General features: G+C 49.6%; 1 long non-coding RNA gene across 2 annotated transcripts; it reads right to left on the bottom strand.

Annotated features, from left to right (window-relative positions):
• Window positions 1-7996: 7996 nt before the first annotated feature.
• On the bottom strand, window positions 7997-17253 carry LOC124524694 (uncharacterized). 2 transcript variants are annotated; one of them, XR_006965297.1, is made up of 4 exons: window positions 16812-17253; window positions 16329-16524; window positions 8349-8456; window positions 7997-8267 (listed from the first exon to the last, which is right to left on the bottom strand). It is a non-coding gene; the product is annotated as an uncharacterized LOC124524694 (long non-coding RNA). The 2 variants fall into 2 exon arrangements; XR_006965296.1 differs by having other exon boundaries at window positions 16329-17253.
• Between the last annotated feature and the right edge of the window lie 1853 nt (window positions 17254-19106).

Consider the following 19106-nt stretch of genomic DNA (forward strand, 5'->3'; position numbering starts at 1 on the left):
ACTGGCCTCCAAGTGAGAGGTGTTCCTTAGTGTGATCAGAAGTTCTGGAAGCGAACTGCCCAGCTTCATTGCTTGAGGTGGTTATTAAATGCCACTTCAGGGGCATCTGAGTGGTTCAGTCGGTTAAGCATCTGACTCAGGCTCAGGTCATGATCTAACGGTTCTTGAGTTTGAGCCCCGCATTGGGCTCTGTGCTGACAGCTCAGAGCCTGGAGCCTATTTTAGATTCTGTGTCTCCCTCTCTCTGCCCCTTCCCTGCTCGTGCTCTCTCGCTCAAAAAATAAAAAAAAAAAAATTGAAATAAAAAATAGGGTTTTAATGTTTAAGTCTCAGCTTTCATACTGGTTTTGTAACTGACCGGGGCTAGAACAGTTACATAAGAAAAAAGGCGAACAAATTGTAAAGGAAGTAAAACTGATACTATTTGCAGATAATGTATTATTTACAGAAATCTCTAAAGACCCCATGAAAAAAACGGATAGAACAAATGAATTCACTAATGTTGAAAGATACAAAAATGCAAGAAGTCTATTGTATTGCCATACATTAATAATGAACAAATTAAGGAAACAATCTAATTTACAAGTGCATCAAAAACAACACCTAGGGGTCGCCTGGGTGGCTTAGTCGGTTAAGCGGCCGACTTCGGCTCAGGTCATGATCTCGCGTTCCGTGAGTTTGAGCCCCGCGTCAGGCTCTGTGCTGACCGCTCGGAGCCTGGAGCCTGTTTCAGATTCTGTGTCTCCCTCTCTCTGACCCTCCCCCGTTCATGCTCTGTCTCTCTGTCTCAAAAATAAATAAACGTTAAAAAAAAAAAAAAACCACCTAGGAATAAATTTAACCAAGAAAGTGAAAACTTTAAGACATTTATGAAAAATCTGAAGACACAAAAAAATGTAAAGATATACGGTGCTCATGGATGGGAAGAATATTGTTAAAATGTCCATATTCCCGGGCACCTGGGTGGCTCAGTTGGTTGAGCGTCTGACTTCGGCTCAGGTTTGTGAGTTTGAGCCCCACATCAGGCTCGCTGCGGTCAATGCAGAGCCTGCTTGGGATCCTCTGTCCCCCTCTCCCACTGATTCTCTTTCTAAAGAAATAAACATTAAAAAAAAAACCCCATATTCCCCAAAACAATCTGCAACCCTACCAAAACTCCAATGGCATTTCACAGGAAAAAAAAAAATCCTAAAATTTATAGGGAACCCCAAATAGCCAAAGTAATCTCAGGGAGGAACAAAGCTGGAGGCGTCATGCTTCCTGATGAAGTATGTTGCCAAGGTATAGTATTCAAAACGGCATGGTATCAGTATCATACAGACCCAGCTCAATGGAACCAGAGAGCCCAGAAATAAACCTACGAATATATGGTCAATTGATTTATAACAAAGGAGCCAAGAACACACGGTGGGTAGAGAGCAGTCTCTTCAGTAAATGGTGTTGGGAAAACCAGACAACCACACTCAAAAAAAAAACGAAACAGGGCCACTATCTTACACCACATACCAAAAGTAATTCAAAATGGATTAAAGAACAGGAGACCCGAAACCATAAAACTAGAAGAAAACATACGCAGGAAGCTCCTTGACCTCGGTCTTGGTGACGATTTTTTGGATTTGGCACCAAGAGTGCAGGCAACAAAAACAAAAGTGGAACCAAGGCAAACTAAAAAGCTTCTGCACGGCACTCTCAAAAATAAACATTTATTAAGAAAAGGGGGGGGGGAAGCATCTGAGTGGCACAGTCGGTTAAGCGTCTGACTTCGGCTCAGGTCATGATCTCACAGTTCGTGAGTTCGAGCCCCGTGTCGGGCTCTGTGCTGACAGCTCGGAGCCTGGAGCCTGCTTTGGATTGGGGGTCTCCCTCTCTCTCTGCCCTTCCCCTGCTCACACTTTCTCTCTCATAAATAAATATTAAATGTTAAAAAAAAAAAACTCAAAAAGATCCATGTTCCCCTATGTTCACTGCAGCATTATTTACGATAGGCAATATATGGAAACACCAGTGAATGATCGGATAAGGACGATGTGATGGATGTAGGATAGAATATTACTGAGCCATAAAAAGTAGGAAACCTTGCCATTTGCAACAACGTGGATGGACCTTGAGAACTTTATGCCAAATAAGATAAGTGAACCAAAGACAAATGCCAGGGGAACTCACTTATGTGTGGAATCTAAAAAACAAAAAGAAGAAAAAACTGGGCTCACGGATACAGAGAAGAGACTGGTGATTGCCAGAGAATGGAGGCAAAATGAGTAAAGGGGTCAAAAGGTACAAACTTCAAGTCGTAAAATAAGTCATGGGCATATAATATATTGTATAGTGACCATGGTTAATAATATGGTGTATTTTGGGGGCGCCTGGGTGGCTCAGTCGGTTAAGCATCCGACTTCAGCTCGGGTCATGATCTCACAGGTCCCGCATAGGGCTCTGTGCTGACAGCTCAGAGCCTGGAGCCTGCTTCGGATTCTGTCTCCTCTCTCTGCCCCTCCCCACTTGTGCGCTCTCAAAAATAAATAAATGTAAAAAAAAATTTTTTTTAAAGATTCTCCCTTTCTCTCCCTCTGCCTCTCTGCTTAGCTCATGCTCCCTCTCACTCTCTAAAAGAAAATTAAAAAAAACCAAAACCACTTTTTTTAATAATATATATTTTTAAAAGCAGAGTTTGAATCTCACCTTCCACACTTACTGACCTAGGACAGGTGGAGCTCCTTATCTATAAATGGGAAAGGACTCTGCCCAGGGTTGTTAGAAAAAAATCAAAAACCACCAGAAAGCACTTGGTACCCGGCACGCATCTGCATTGCAGGTTGTGTCCGCGGATCTCATGGGTGAGACCGTGGCTCTGAATCTGTGCCCCACAATTACCTGTTACCTGGAAGGGCTGCTGCCCCCGAGCCTTGCAGACAGCCCAGCCTGCAGGGATGGAGCCTGCCCAGGGCTGCCCACGGGGAGGGCTCAGTAAACAGAGGATGGACAGGGCCTGGGACTTGTCCCCCAGAGCCCAAAGACGCCTGGATACAATAGGCTCATTTTCTTGAGGCCAGTTCTTGCTTTTTCTTAAAATTTATTTTTTTAAGTATTTTTGAGAGAGAGAGAGCACAAGCTGGGGGGGTGGGGGCAGAGAGAGAGAGAGAAAGAGGGAGAGAGAGAGAGAGAGAGAGAGAGAGAGAGAGAGAGAGAAACAGAATCCCAAGCAAGCCCCAGGCTCTGAGCCATCAGCACAGAGCCCGACGCGGGGCTCAAACTCACGAACTGGGAGGTCATGACCTGAACCAAAGCCGGCCACTTAGCCCATTGAGCCACCCGGGTGCCCCTCAGATTTATTCTTAACAAGCTTTAATGATTTCGGCCTTCCCAGCCAGCCCGGGGTTGGCTCCAGGCGCTCGAAGCAGGCTGTTGTAATCAGAGAGACCAGCAGAGGGCACCGGAGACGGGGCTCAGAGAAGCTGGCTGGCTCCTCCCCAGTGGGAACGGCTAGCCCCCCACTAGCTTCTGTTCTGAGAAGCAGCCGAGGAGGTAGTGCGGTGGGCACACATCCCTCGTTTAGAGCACACGCTGGTCTTTAGAGACGTAGGTAGATGGTGGCCAAGGTCAGGGCTGCAGGGAGGGGCCGCACCCATCCCTCGAACCTGCACCTACCTTGTTAGCAGGAGGCCTGATGCTCCCCCTTGAGACTTCCTGGAGTGCGCGGACGGACAGACTGGCAGGGTCGCCTGGTTTGCCTTGGGAGCCCTTCCAGTCCCCTGGTGTTCTGGAAGTTGTATTGAGGCATCCAACGCAGTAGGACCTGGGGTAGCGGAAGGCAAGCGGGGTGCCTAGGGCAGAGGCTTTAAGGAGCTCCCTCCCCGGGGGCAACAGCGCAGGGGCGGCCCCTGGGAGGCAACGCCTCCTTAAGTTCTGCGACCGAGGGGCCTCACTCGGCTGGAGTCCAGACCTCACAGCAAGCTCGGCAGGGATCACCAGAGCGTGCTTTCCAGACTCGCTCCTCCCTGAGGCCACAAGCTTTTCTTAGGTCCGTGCTCACAGCCACAGGTGGAAGCACGTGACTTTTTAAGAGCTCTCGGCCAATCACCCTCGTCCGAATTTGGTTACAGCAGAGGTACCTATTTGGGAGACACCTGAAAGAGGAGAGAGCCAATAGGACGTTAAGGCTTGGGAACGGCCAACAAAGCTCTAAAACTCTTTTGTCTGAAAAATTCCAAACACACAACTATGTCTTAACCTCCACACGTACTCGTCACCCAACTCAACAGTGAAGACTGTGAGCCACGTTTGTATCAGGTGTCCCTTCTTAAGGTTTCCTTTGACAGAGTAGCTTAGTAATGTTTTATTTTTAGTTTTGAGAGAGAGAGAGAGCACAAGTGGGGAAGGGGCAGACAGAGAGGGAGACAGAAGATCTGCCGTGGGCTCTGCACGGACAGCACAGAGCCTGACGCGGGGCTCGAGCTCACAAACCACGATATCAAGTCGGACGCTCAACCGACTGAGCCACCCAGGCGCCCCGCTTGAGTATTTTAAAGCAAATCCCAGACATCGCAGCAACAAACCCCTATAGTTTCCGCGTGCACTTTTTTACACAGTGACAACGTGATTGTCACACCAAACAAAATCTAGAGTAATTCTCTGGAATCATCTGAGGCCAGTCCGTGATCATTTTTCTCTGATAGTCTTAACACGTGTTCTCAAACTTTGATCTGTTTGAATCTAGAACCAAACAAAATGCACATATTCTTTTTTTTTTTTAATATTTATTTATATTCGAGAGAGAGCGGGAGCGAGGGAGGGGCAGAGAAACAAAATCTGAGGCTGACTTCAGGCTCTGAGCGGTCAGCACAGAGCCCCACTTGGGGGCTTGAACTCACAGTGAGATCACGACCTGAGCCAAAGTCAGATGCTCAACCAACTAGGCCACCCAGGTGTCCCTCTATTTGGTTGTTTTAACTCCTGTTTAATCTAGAGAAGTCTCCCCCCGTACAGCTTTGACCTGTTGCAAAAATGAGTTTAACCATCTTGAGATGTAGCCCACGTGAGGGATTGGTCAGCTTGTTGTCGGCTGGGTTCCAGGCAACCACAATTTTTATTTATTTATTTATTTATTTTTTTTTATTTATTTATTTATAGATGGATTTATTTTTTAAGTTCATTTATTTATTTAGAGAGAGGGAGTGACTCCCGAGCAGGCTCTGCACCATCAGCACAGAGCCCAACACGGGGCTCAAACTCACAAACTGTAAGATTATGACCTGAGCTGAAATCAAGAGTTGGATGCATAACCGACTGAGCCACCCAGGTGCCCGCAACCACAATTTTAAATCTTCCCAGGTGATGTCAATAAACGACCAAGCCTGGAACCACTGGTCGGGAGGTTCTAGCACGCCCCTTCCCGGTGGGTACTTTGGCTTAGTCCCGTGTCACGTGTTGGGAGGCATGCCATGACTGGCTGTCTCTGACAGGGCCCTCCGGGGTGAGGTGTCCCCTTTGCCTTTCATCTAAGGATTTTTTTATTTTTTAACAAAAAATGTATTTAAATGTTTATTTTTGAGAAAGACAGAGCGTTAGTGGGGGAGGGGGGGAGAGAGAGAGAGACAGACGGGGGTCACAGAACCCGAGGCAGGCTCCAGGCTCTGAGCTGTCAGCACAGAGCCTGACACGGGGCGCGAACTCACGAAACACAAGATCCTGAACCTCATCCGAAGTCTGACGCTTAACCGACTGGGCCACCCAGGCGCCCCAATACTTTTGTTCTTGTCACCATATCTGGGGCTCATGAGACTCCAGCATCCCACGTAAACTGCCATCGAGTCACCGTGACCTACCAGATGGAGCTTCTGGAGAACTCGCTGCCCTCCCCTATGACAAGTCCTGGGCTTGCCCTTTAAGCATTTCCCTGAGGGCGCTGCAAGGCCTCTATGGCCTCTTCCCCACCCGGCAGCTGTTTCGAATAGCCGCTCATTGTTACGGACAACACCTGTGACGATGGCCATCCCTGGGCCAGCTGAGACCAGAACAGGCACCACCAGGGACCTTCGTGGACTCGGCTGGACCCAGGAGCTCCCAAGCGCGCTGCGAACACCCTCGGCAGCCCCGGAGGGCCCGCCGAAACCGGTTCCTTGGAGCCGCTGCCCTCGTCAGCGATGTCCCAGGCCTTCCGGCCCCCACTCCCACCCCACCCCTCTCTCTTACTCGACCCGCTTTGAATTAAGGGAAAAATTGCTAGGGTAGTTGGCACGGGTAAGGCTCCAGGCTTTTAAGCTGTCCATTTACTTATTTTTTTGACGGAGGTGAAACCCACATAACATCAAGTCGACCCGTTCGAGGTGTACCATACAGTGGGATTTAGAACATTCGCATGGTTGTAGGCCCAGTGGTGTGGGAAATGGAGGCAGAAGGAAACGGCAGATAACGTTTCTCCCGGGACTCCCTACTTAGTAGTAACGCTTTGCCAGAGGGAAAAACAACCTTGGCTTGACGACCGCTAGGCCTCCAGTACCCCGGGAGTCTGCTTTAGTCTGTGGAAATCCCACTGGAAACTCCCCCTTGGCTTCACCTCCCCCAGCTCCCAAGTGTGTAACCAGTGTCTCTCCATGGTCCCTGGGGCAGCTCTTCCTGCCCGCTGGTCCCGTGCCCGTGTTTGTTTTTGTTTTTGTTTTTTGAGGGGGTTAAAGGAGCCTTTATTAGAATGTTGTAGCAGTGTGTTTTGAAGGCGGCGAACCTACAAAATAGGGATTTTAAATTAAGTCCCTGACTGCATGGATAGGAAAACTGGGGCTGGGGCTGAAGCGGGGAGCAGCGTACCCCATCTCCACGTCGACGCGCGTGTGTGCGTGCACACAGGCCACCCTTGCACCTGCGCGGAGGCAGCCCCGTCGTGCCCGTGTTTTTTTTTTTTTTTTAACGTTTATTTATTTTTGGGACAGAGAGAGACAGAGCATGAATGGGGGAGGGGCAGAGAGAGAGGGAGACACAGAACCGGAAACAGGCTCCAGACTCCGAGCCATCAGCCCAGAGCCTGACGCGGGGCTCGAACTCACGGACCGCGAGATCGTGACCTGGCTGAAGCCGGACGCTTAACCGACTGCGCCACCCAGGCGCCCCATGCCCGTGTTTTAATAAAATCACCTTTCTGCGCCAAAGACATCTTCCAGAATTCTTTCTTGGCCGTCGGCTCCTGACCCCACGAACCCCACTGTCACCCCAAGCCTCATCAACCACCACCTCGACCTATTTCTAAAGCATTTTTATCACCCCAAAATAAGGCTCGGTACCCATTAGGCAGTCACTCTCTACTCCCCGCCTCCCTCTAGCCCCTTCCCCGCCCCCCCCCCCCCCGTCTGCTTTCTGTCTCTATGGATTTACTGATTCTGGATATTTCATATAAACGGAATCACACAAGATGTGACTTTTGGCGTCTGACCTCTTTTCTTGCCTAATGTCTTCAAGGTTCATTCAGGTGGTAGCAAGTGTAGGATTTTATTCATTTTTCTGGATGAATAATATTCCGCTGTACGGATCTAGCATATTTTGTTGTTCACTCATTCAAAGATTGGACATCCGGTGGGGCGCCTGCGTGGCTCAGTCAGTTAAGCGTCCAACCCCGGCTCAGCTCACGATCTCACAGTTCGTGAGTTCGAGCCCCGCGTCGGGCTCTGTGCTGACAACTCAGAGCCTGGGGCCTGCCTTGGATTCTGCGCGTCCCCCTCGCTCTCTGCCCCTGCCCCACTCAACCCTCTGCCTCTCTCTCAAAAATAAATAAACACTGGGGCACCTGGGCGGCTCAGTCGGTTAAGCGTCCGACTTCGGCTCAGGTCACGATCTTGCGGTTCGTGGGTTCAGGCCCCGCGTCGGGCTCTGTGCTGACAGCTCAGAGCCTGGAGCCTGTTTCGGATTCTGTGTCTCCCTGTCTCTCTCTGACCCTCCTCCGTTCATGTTCTGTCTCTCTCTGTCTCAAAAATAAATAAACGTTAGAAAAAATTTTAAAAAAAGACCAAAATGTTTAAAAATAAATAAATAAACACTAAAAAGAAAAGTAAAAAAATCAGTAAAATCTAAAAGCCTGCAAAACCCACTTCTCTGTAATGACATAAAGGCATGCTAAGACATGTTAAACACCAGACTTAGAACGGTCTCGGTCTCTGGTGGGGTCCAAGGCAGGAAAGTGGGCAGGTGCATGCTGGAGACCTTCGCTCTATTGGCAAAGCCAGGAGGTGGGTATGTGGCTGTTTGCTGTATTCATCTTCATATGTCTTGTTATCTCTTAAATTCTGCAGAGCGAAACGTAGAACATCAAACAAAACCGGGGGGAGGGTTAAGGGAAGGACGGCTGAGTGCCTGGCTCGACTTACGTTTTTCACAGAATGAGATCAGCCGCTGCTCCCTCAACACTGCTCAAGTTCAGGGTCGCTGGGGAGTCACGGTTTGACGTCCAGATAAGCAGGAAACTACCTTTATGCCTGTTAAATAACAAAATTCAACCGAGTAAATTTTCAGCTGGCTTTATTAATCGATTCGAGAATCACGCAGCATTCCCATCTAGCAAGTGGAGCAGAGCTCCAAAGGACTTACGGAAAAGGGAAGTTTTTTAAGTTTATTTACTTATTTTCAAAGAGAGAGAGAGAGGAAGAGTGCAAGCCAGGGAGGGGCAGAGGCAGGGAGGGAGAGGATCCCAAGCAGGCTCCGTGCTGTCAGCACACAGCCCGACGCGGGGCTCGATCCCGGGAACGATGAGATCATGGCCTGAGCCGAAATCAAGAGTCAGACACTTAGCCAAGTGAGCCACCCAGGCACCCCGAAAACAAAAGGTTTTTAGAGGTAGAGAGGGAGGGGCAGAAAGGAAAATATCAGCAAAGAACCCATTGTTTTAGGCAAAGTCACCCTCCTAAGGAGGAATGGCAGGAGTCTTTCAGTAACTTTCCTAGAGCTAACCAGAAAATGGCCGGAGGCGACATTTCTGGAGGGCTGAACTGCAGTCAGGTCAAGTATCAACTCTTGCTTTACTGACTTGGGGCCTGAACCTAAGTGATGCCATTTGGGGCCTGTGGTTTTCTTTTTAATGTCCCCTTAGCAGAAGTGTTGAGGGGAAATATGGGTCCAGGCACCGAAGCTCTACTATTTTGGAGGAGACTTTTCAGAGACCAAATTATTACCCAAGAGCTCTCACGGAACCACAGTTTGAGAGCAAATAGCCCACAAACTCCAACCTTTTAGTGGTGCTTAGCAAACCGAGGAGTGAAGGCTGGAGTTTTGGAAGTAGGTTTTGAGGACTGTATTTCTTGGAGTATCTCCTTAAAGGGTATATTTGCTGCAGGGTGGCCGCGTCTAAAAACTGAAACCAGTAAAAATGAACACGTGGAAGCAGCAGTTTACCCCAGGTCCATTCTTGTCATGCAACACCACAGTCATTAACAAGGGAGCAAGATTCACAGAGACCAACGTGGACGGATGTCCAGGGTGTGCACTGAACTAGCGAAAGCAAGTTTCAGAAGGGGCGGAGATAAATTCCCCAGAGTTGAACTGCTGGCTTAAAGGATGTGTGCATGGTGGATCCACGCCCATTAGGGTGGCCATAATAATAACAACGCCTGGAAAATAACCAGTGTTAGCAAGGGGCTGGAGAAATTGGAACCTGTGTGCCGTTGTTGGGAACGTAAAATACTGGAACCATTGTGGAAACAATTTGGTAGGTCCTCAAAAAGTTTAGAACAACCACATGACCCAGAAATTCCCCTTCTGTGTATACAACCGAAAGAATTGAAAACAGGGAGGGGCGCCTGGGTGGCTCAGTCAGTTAAGCTTCAGGTTATCATCTCACAGTCTGTGAGTTCGAGCCGCACGTCGAGTTCTGTGCTGACAGCTCGGAGCCTGGAGCCTCCTTCGGATTCTGTGTCTCCCTTTCTCTGCCCCTCCCCCGCCCGTGCTTTGTCTCCCCCCCTCAAAAAATAAATAAACATTAAAAAATAAAATTTAAAAAGAATTGAAAGCAGGGACCCAGACTGATCTGTACACCTGTGTTTACAGCAGCATTGTTCACAACAAAGACGGAAGCAATATCCATCTGCAGAGAAATGGATAAATAAACTGTGGTCTATCCATACAATGGAATATTTATTATTCAGCCGTGCAAAGGAAGGAACCTCTGACACCTGCTACAACATGGATGAACCTTGAGGACGTCGCGCAGAGTGAAATAAGCCCATCACAAAAGGGCAAATACTGTGTGGGAGGAATTTAGAGTAGTCAAAATGTTATTTAAAAAATCTTTTTTAATTTTTAATTTTTAACGTTTATTTATTTTTGAGACAGAGAGAGACACAGCATGAACGGGGGAGGGTCAGAGAGAGAGGGAGACACAGAATCTGAAACAGGCTCCGGGCTCTGAGCTGTCAGCACAGAGCCCGACGCGGGGCTCAAACTCGCGGACCGCGAGATCATGACCTGAGCCGAAGTTGGACGCTTAACCGACTGAGCCACCCAGGCGCCCCAGAATGTTATTGTTTTTAATGTTTATTTATTTTTGAGAAAGAGAGCAAGTGAGCAGGGAAGGGGCTGAGAGAGAGGGAAACACAGAATCCGAAGCAGGCTCCAGGCTCTGAGCCATCAGCACAAAGCCCGACATGGGGCTCGAACTCACAAACCGCGAGCCGAAGTCCGACTGAGCCACCCAGGCGCCCCATGAAGTCAGACACTTAACCAATTGAGTGACCCAGGCGCCCCCCCCCCTTTTTTTAAGTTTATGTATTTTCAGAGCGACACACAGAGAGAGCACAAGTTGGAGGAGGGGCAGAGATAGAAGGGGGCTGAGGACCTAAAGCGGGTTCTGTGCTGAAAGCAGGGAGCCCAATGGGGGGCTCGAACTCATGAACCACATCATGACGTGAGCCCAAGTCAGACGCTCCACCGACTGAGGCCCCCAGGCGCCCCTTGATACATTATTAACTGAAGTCCACAGTTTACATCAGGGTTCCCTCTTGGTGTCGTAGGTTCTATGGGTTTTGCCAAAGGCATAACGTCCTGGATCCACTCCAGCATGTGCAGAAGATAGTTTCACCGCCTTGAACATCAGACCCGTCCCTCCCCTGCAACCCCGGCTCTTTTCACTGTCTCTACAGATTCTATGTATAGCTATAGATCCCATTATTTATGGGACAGCTTTATTTACGCACCTACTGAAGGACATGCTGGTGACTTCCCCATGACCTGGCGGGTGGTGGCGGCCGGCAAGGGAGCGGCGCAGCGGCTGAGTGTGTGGCGCAGCGGCTGAGTGTGTGGCGCGTGCTGGCCACCAGAGGGAGCCAGATCCCCCCTTTTCTCCTCCACCAGGTCCGGGCCAACCATTTCCGTTCGTCCCCCTCCACCGTTCCCTGCACTAGAGTTTATCTCATCTTTGCCTCGAGCTAGGGCTGATCTGCAAGTCGGCCGGAGTCAGTCGTGGGCTTCGTCCAGAATCCCGCGCGGAGAAGTTAACGAACGGAAGGGCCAGCCGGACCTGCCGTCTGTAGACATGAGCCTGGCCATAGCGGAAGCAGGGAGAGAAAGCGGCCCTGGGCCCCGATTCCCCCGAGCGCGACGCCACCGTCCCTTTGCCCAAGGATACTTGTGTCTGGTTTCATAAGAAAGCAGGGTCTCAGGAGAGGAGGGGATGGCGTGGGAACCCAGTGGTTTCTCTTTGGTCTGAGGGACCCACCGGAGGCAAGGGGACCACAGTGAGGTGAGGGCTGTGGCCAGCTGCCCACAGAGCTCTTTTGTCACGTGTGCACAGGGCTCCCCGCTGAGTTCAGATGCAGGTGGGACCTGCCACCAGAGCGATGCCCTGCCTCGTCTTCACCCCGTGTGATTAAGGCTCTGTAGGGAACAGAGTGCCTGATCGATTCTTAAGGGTGAGTTTATTAAATGTTTATTTATTGATTATTAAAAAAATATTTCTTTTTTTTTTTAATTTTTTTTTCAACGTTTTTATTTATTTTTGGGACAGGGAGAGACAGAGCATGAACGGGGGAGGGGCAGAGACTGAGGGAGACACAGAATCGGAAACAGGCTCCAGGCTCCGAGCCATCCGCCCAGAGCCCGACGCGGGGCTCGAACTCACGGACCGCGAGATCATGACCTGGCTGAAGTCGGACGCTTAACCGACTGCGCCACCCAGGCGCCCCTAAAAAAATATTTCTTGATTATTTTTGAGAGAGAGAGAACACAAGGGGAGGAGGAGGGGGGGGGGTTGCAGGGACACTGAATCCCAAGCAGGCTCCGAGCTGTCAGCACAGAGCCTGACATGGGGCTTGAACTCACGAGCCACGAGATCATGACCTGAGCTGAAGTCAGACGCTCAACCGACTGAGCCCCCCCAGGCGCCCCTATAATTGTGATCGTTTTTAAGTGTCCAGTTCAGTGGCATTAACCACAGTCACACTGTTGTGCAACCATCCCCACCATCCATCTCCAGAACTTTCTCATCTTCCCAAGCTGAAACTCTGTCCCCATGGAACACTGACACTGCCCCCCCGGCTCCCTACCCCAGGCACCGCCCTCCACCGTTCTACTTCCGTCATTGTGAGTTTGACTCCTCTAGGGACCTCATATGAATGTAATCGTACAGTATTTGCCCCTCTGTGACTGGCTTTTTTCACTGAGAACAGTGTCCCCGAGGGCCATCCATGTTGTAGCGGGTGCTGGAATTTACTTCCCACTCAAGGGTGACTCCTAAGAGGGACTTCCTTCTGTCACGTTGCTGTTTCGTGCCTTATTTTCTATCTCTTTTATGTTTTTTTTTGTAGTGAAACATTCCCATTTTCTTTGTGGTTCCCCGGGGGATTACATTCAGCATCCTGAAGTTAGAACACTAATTTGGATTCATACCAGCTTAATAACGATAACGAACAAAAGCTTCTTTACAGGAGCTGTTTCTTCGCACTTCTTTCGGTTGTCGGGGTCCCCAAATCACATCGTCACACATCGGGTGTCCAAAAGCATAAACAGGGTCGCCTGGGTGGCAGTGGGGGAGCCTGCTTGGGATTCTCTTGTTCCCTGTGCTCCTCCCCCACACGCTCTCTCTTGCTCCCTCTCAAAAATAAATAAACTTAAAAAAATTTCTCATTGTTTACTTTTGAGAGAGGGAAGGAGGGTGGAAGAGAGAGAGAGAGGGAGGGAGGGAGGGAGAACATGAGCGGGGGAAGGGCAGAGAGAGAAGAAGACAGAGGATCCAAAGCGGGCTCTATGCTGACGGCACAGAGCCCAATGCGGGGCTCAAACTCACAAACCGCGAGATCATGACCTGAGCCGAAGTCGGACGCTCAACCGACTGAGCCACCCAGGCGCCCCTCTCTCTCGCTTTCGAAGGACAGTTTTGCCAGATGTAGGCTATTTGACGCTTCTCTTTGTTTTGTACTTAGAACATATCAGGCCACTGCCTCTGGCCTCCAAAGTTTCTGATGAGAAATCTACTCGCGATCTGGAGGACCCTTCGTGTGATGAGTTGCTTCCCTCTTGCCCCTTTCAAGATTCGCATCGTCGCTGGCTGTCAGCAGTTTGGTAAGAACCCGTCCTGGTGTGGGTCTCTTTGAGTTCGCTCTGTCGGAGTTCATTGTGTTTCACGTTCGTTCCGCCAATTTTGGGAAGTCTGCAACCATCATTTCAAGCTCCGCGTCTGCCCCTTTGTCTCATTCTTTTCCTTCTGGAACTCCCACGAGGAGTATGTTGGTCCGCGTGATGGTTTCCCACAAGTCCCCAAGGCTCTGTTTACTTTGCTTCATTCTTTTTTCTTTCTGTTCCTCAGACTCAATAAATACTATCGTCCCTATCTTCGTTTGTGCTGATTCTTTCGTCTGGCTGCTCAAATCTGCATTTGAGGTTGTTTTTTTTTCTTTGCTTTTAGGTTTTCTAACTCCTTAAAAAAAGGTGTATTTATTCATTTTGAGAGAGAGTACACAAGAGCGAGGGGGAGGAGCAGAGAAAGAGGGAGAGAGAGAATCCCAAGCAGCCTCTGTGCTGTCAGCACTGAGCCTGACGTAGGGCTTGAACTCGTAACCATGAGATCACGACTTGAGCTGAAATCAAGAGCCAGACACTCAACTGACTGAGCCACCCAGGCGCCCCTATGTTTTCTAACTCTTTATTAATATTTCCATTGTGTTCATACAGATACGGTTCCTGTTCCCTTGTTCCCATCTTACATGCAAGTGGCAGGACCTGAACTCAGGCGCAAGCAGCCTGGTTCAACCTGAGGTCTTATCCACTGATTCTCCTTGGCAATGGCTTCTACATAGTTCACCTCTGTGAAGCAGGTCACCCTGGGACTGCTGGGTTAGTTACGTAAGAGGATACAGGGGCCAGGAGGCAAGAGACCGTTAGGTAACACGAGTTAAGTGAGACCATGCGCCTTAGCCTAAGAACAAAACAAAACAACAAAAAACACAACAAAAACCTGTCTCTGTCACATTCAAAAGCATTTAAGGAAACTAAGCTTCAGCATATAACACCTTGGAGAAGGGAATCAAGGTGACCTTTTCTTCAGCCCTCAAACGTGCTACATGCTTTCCAGATAGATGCCCATGAAGGCAGCACAGATTATCCAGTAGCCACCTAGGTATTCACCATGTCCTAAAAACTCCCCTTGGATTGTCTTCTGCTTGTCCCCCAACTTGCTCATGGAGTTCAAAGCTCTTCTTGAACATAAGCACACCAAACACGGTCATACCTCAGGACCTTTGCGCTTGCTGTTTCTTCTTCCTGAAAGCTCCCTCCCCTCCATATACCTGACTGATTCCATCCCTTCATTCGGGGCTCTGCTTAGCGTCACCTTTTTATTTTTATTTTTATTATTTTTGTAAAGTTTATTTATCTTTGAGAGACAGAGAGACAGCACGAGCCGGGGAGAGGCAGAGAGAGAGAGAGAGAGAGAGAGAGAAAACAGAATCCGAAGCAGGCTCCAGGCTCCGAGCTGTCAACGCAGAGCCTGATGTGGCTCGAACCCACAAACCACAAGGTCATGACGTGAGCCGAAGTCAGACGCTCAACCGACTGAGCCACCCAGGCGCCCCAGGGCCACCTGTTTAAAAGAGTGTTCCCTGACTACTCTGTCTGGGATCACTCTGTAGCCCCAAGCCCCACTTTGCCTTTCTTCCAGGTTCTTCTCGCTGGTCTCTTCTCTGCCCATCCCCTACGCTGAACGGAGGTCGGAAGAAGCCGGGATCTGTCTCTCTTGTTCACTACCACTTCTCCAGTGCCTGATACATAGCACACACTCAGTCAAGGTTACGAGCTGGATGTTTGTGCCCCTTCAAAATTCCCATGTTGAGATCCTAACCCCTCCGGTGACGGTATTAGGGAGGTCGGGCTCTTGGAAGGCGGTCAGATCTCGAGGGGAGAGCCCTCATGAACGGGATTTTTGACCCCAGGGAGCTCTCTCTTGCTCTTTCTCCACCAGGTGAGGACACCATAATACTGTGCAAGCAAGGAAATGCACCCTCATCGGGAATCAAATGTGCCGCTGTCTCAGTCTTCTATTTCCCAGCCTGCAGAACCTGCAGAGAAATCTCTGCTGTTTATAAGCCGTCCAGTCTATGGTATCTGGTTACAGCAGGCTGAGTAGGCTACGATCGTCATTAATTAATGAATGACTTTACATCCTGCACCTTATGTTCTGTAGAGAGGGCTTTGAGGTGACCTCAAATGACAGCCTGGGTGGCTGCAAATGTGAAGTCCCGCCCGTTCACTGAGTCACGACCGGTACTCACTGGACCCCAGCCATTAGATGCTGGTGGCCATAGCTTATATTTAGATTTCTTGCCATCATAATGCTACTTTTTTTTTTGATTTTTAATGTTTATTTATTTTTGAGAGAGAGACAGAGCGTGAGTGGAGGAGGGGGCGGAGAGAGGGAGACACAGAACCCCAAGTGGGCTCCAGGCTCCCAGCTGTCAGCACAGAGCCCCCATGCAGGGCTCGAACCCATGAATCGCAAGACCATGGCCCTAGCCGAAGTTGGATGCTTAACCCACTGAGCCACCCAGACACCCCTATGCTACTTTTTTTTTTTTCAAAGAGTATGATTTCTAATAGCCTCTATGCTTGAGACCATACTTGAATTCTGTTCTACTTCGTCATGTGGTTGGGGGAAGGTCCCTCTGCCCGTACAGTGTGAGGCCATTGCTCTGTGATACTCTGCTTTCAAATGCTGCCTTATACAGTCAAAGCCCATCATGAGCCTTCTGGCTCTAAAACATTGTTAACTTGATGTACAGAGATGAAAATTGTTTAAGTGGAGATTAAAAATACACCAATATCTTACACACACACACACACACACACACACACACATACACCCGCTCTACCTTGGTCTCTGTGCAACCATGTTCTTGGAGGGATGAAGGTGATGTCGATACGGGACAATGTTACCATGGAGACAACTGGGCTTGGTCCTATGAACCATGTTCTTGGCGGGATTAAGGTGACATTGATACGGTACAACGTTACCATGGAGACAGCTGGGACCAGCTCTATTAGCTGCAGCCTTGCTAGCTGTTATCCCTGCAAAAAGGGTGTGAAGAAATTAATACGCCAGCAGCCCGGGACACGTGACTCCTACAGGGTCCGGGTCAGTTTGTGTGTTTAGGGATGGACGGGCAAAGAGCCCCTAGAAGCATCGTGAAGATGGTAAATGCAGGATCATCAGAAAGAGACGTCAGAAAAACCTGGCAGTCCGCCCCCCTGTTGAAGGTCTGTGCCAGATTAATAGCAGGAGAAAGGAGAGGTGTTGGTGCCATTAGCGAAGGGACAAAAAGCAAGCAAGCAAGCAAAGGACAAAAAAAGCTCACCTTCGAAAATCCAGCCTACAAGCCTGAAGCCGAGTCGGAGCAGTTGGGGGTAGGCCTCGGCACCCAGATATCGTAGCGGACTTTGAGATTTATTTCAGTGGTCTGTTTCATCTAATGAAAGAAACGTTCTACTATTATCATACGGGGCAGCCAGGGCCACTTGTTCTAAAGGACAGTAAAAACAGACGTGATAATGGCCACCGTGGAAAACAGTATGGCGGTTCCTGGAAGAATTCAAAACAGAATTACCACAGGACCCAAGAATCCACTGCTGGGTTCTTCCCCAGAAGAGGGGAAAGAAAGGTCCCGAAGAGATAACCACACACCCATGGTCACAGCACCAGGGTCCCCAGTAGCCCAAAGGTGGAGGCAGCCCTAGTGTCCACCAACGGATGAATGAATGAACAAAATGTGGTCCATCCATACAATGGAATGTTATTCAGACTTGAAAAAGGACGACATTCTGGGGTGCCTGGGTGGCTCAGCGGGTTAGGCGTCTGACCCTGGTTCAGGTCATGATCTCACAGTTTGTGGGTTTGAGCCCCGCGTCGGGCTCTGTGCTGACGGCTCAGAGCCTAGAGTTTGCTTCAGATTCTGTGTCTCCTTCTCTCTCTCTGCCCCTCCCCCGTTTGTGCTTGCTCTCTCTCTCTCTGTCTGCCTCAAAAATAAGTAAATAAGGGGCCCCTGGGTGGGTCGGTCGGTTGAGCATCCATTTTGGCTCAGTTCATGATCTCGCAGTTCGTGGGTTCGAGCCCCACATTAGGCTTTGTGCTGACGGTGCAGAGCCTGCTTGGGATTTTCTCTCTCTCTCTGCCCCTCCCCTACTTGCACGCTCTCTAAGTGAATAAATACACCTAAAAAAATTTTTTTTAATAAATAACTTAAAAAAAAGGACATTCTGACACAACATGGATGAATCCTGAGGACATTATGCCGAGTGAAATACGCCAGTCACAAAAGGAAAAATACTGTGACTCCACTTCTATGAAGTATGTAGAATAGGCACAGTCATAGAAACAGGAAGTAGATGGTGGCTGGGGGAGGGGAAGGAGGGTTAGTTTTAATGGGGACAGAGGTTCAGTCTCAGAAGATGGAAAAGTTCTGGAGATGGATGGTGGGCATGGCCGTGCACCAGTGTGAATGTGCTTAATGCCACTGAACAGGACACTTCAAGACGGGTAAGATGGTAAATTTTATGTTAACTGTGAATTGTGTGAGGAGGGGGAGGGGCAGAGGCGTGAGAGAGAATGTTAAGCAGAGTCCGTGCCCAGCGCAGAGCCCAACGTGGGGCTCGATCTCACGACCGTGAGAGCATGACCTGAGCCGATATTGAGAGTTGGACGCTTAACTGACTAAGCTACCCAGGCGCCCTTGATTTTTAAAAAATGTTTATTTGTTTATTTTTGAGAGAGAGAGAGAGAGAGAAAGAGGAAGAGAGGGAGACAGAGAATCCCAAGCAGGCTCTGTGCTGTCAGCTCAGAGCCCGACGTGGGGCTTGAACTCATGAACCCTGAGATCACGACCTGAGGCGATACCAAGAGTCAGACGCTCCACCGATGGAGCCACCCAGGCGCCCCTTAACCATGATTTCTAAAAATTACTTTTCAAAATCAGCAACGTGGGGCGCCTGGGAGGCTCAGTCGGTTAAGTGCCTGACCTCAGCTCAGGTCACGATCTCGCAGTCCATGGGTTCGAGCCCCGCGTCGGGCTCTGTGCTGATGGCTCGGAGCCTGGAGCCTGCTTCGGATTCTGTGTCTCCCTCTCTCTCTGCCCTTCCCCCACTCACACTCTGTCTTTTTGTCTCTCACTCTCTCAAAAATAAACACTAGGGGCGCCTGGGTGGCGCAGTCGGTTAAGCGCCCGACTTCAGCCAGGTCACGATCTCGCGGTCCGTGAGTTCGAGCCCCGCGTCGGGCTCTGGGCTGATGGCTCGGAGCCTGGAGCCTGTTTCCGATTCTGTGTCTCCCTCTCTCTCTGCCCCTCCCCCGTTCATGCTCTGTCTCTCTCTGTCCCAAAAATAAATAAACGTTGAAAAAAAAAATTAAAAAACAAAACAAAACACTAAACATATTTTTTTAAAAACCAGCAATGAGATGCATCTTAGCTGGACCCTGTTACCCGCTGAGGCTGCTGTGCCTGAGCCCTGCCATGACCTCATTAGACGGGGACGCCAGCCAGGGGGCCAGGTGATAAGGAACACAGCCCCAACTCCGAAGGGCGCAGAGCCCTCGCAGCACCAATACCTTGTAAGTGTCTCCCGTGCCACCAGTGACATGTGCCCCCTGGTCCGGGAAA

This window comes from Lynx rufus, unplaced genomic scaffold (genome assembly GCF_022079265.1).
Source record: "Lynx rufus isolate CCGP_SWC_20201006 ecotype Redwood Valley unplaced genomic scaffold, mLynRuf1.p SCAF_4, whole genome shotgun sequence".
Lineage (NCBI taxonomy): Eukaryota > Metazoa > Chordata > Mammalia > Carnivora > Felidae > Lynx > Lynx rufus.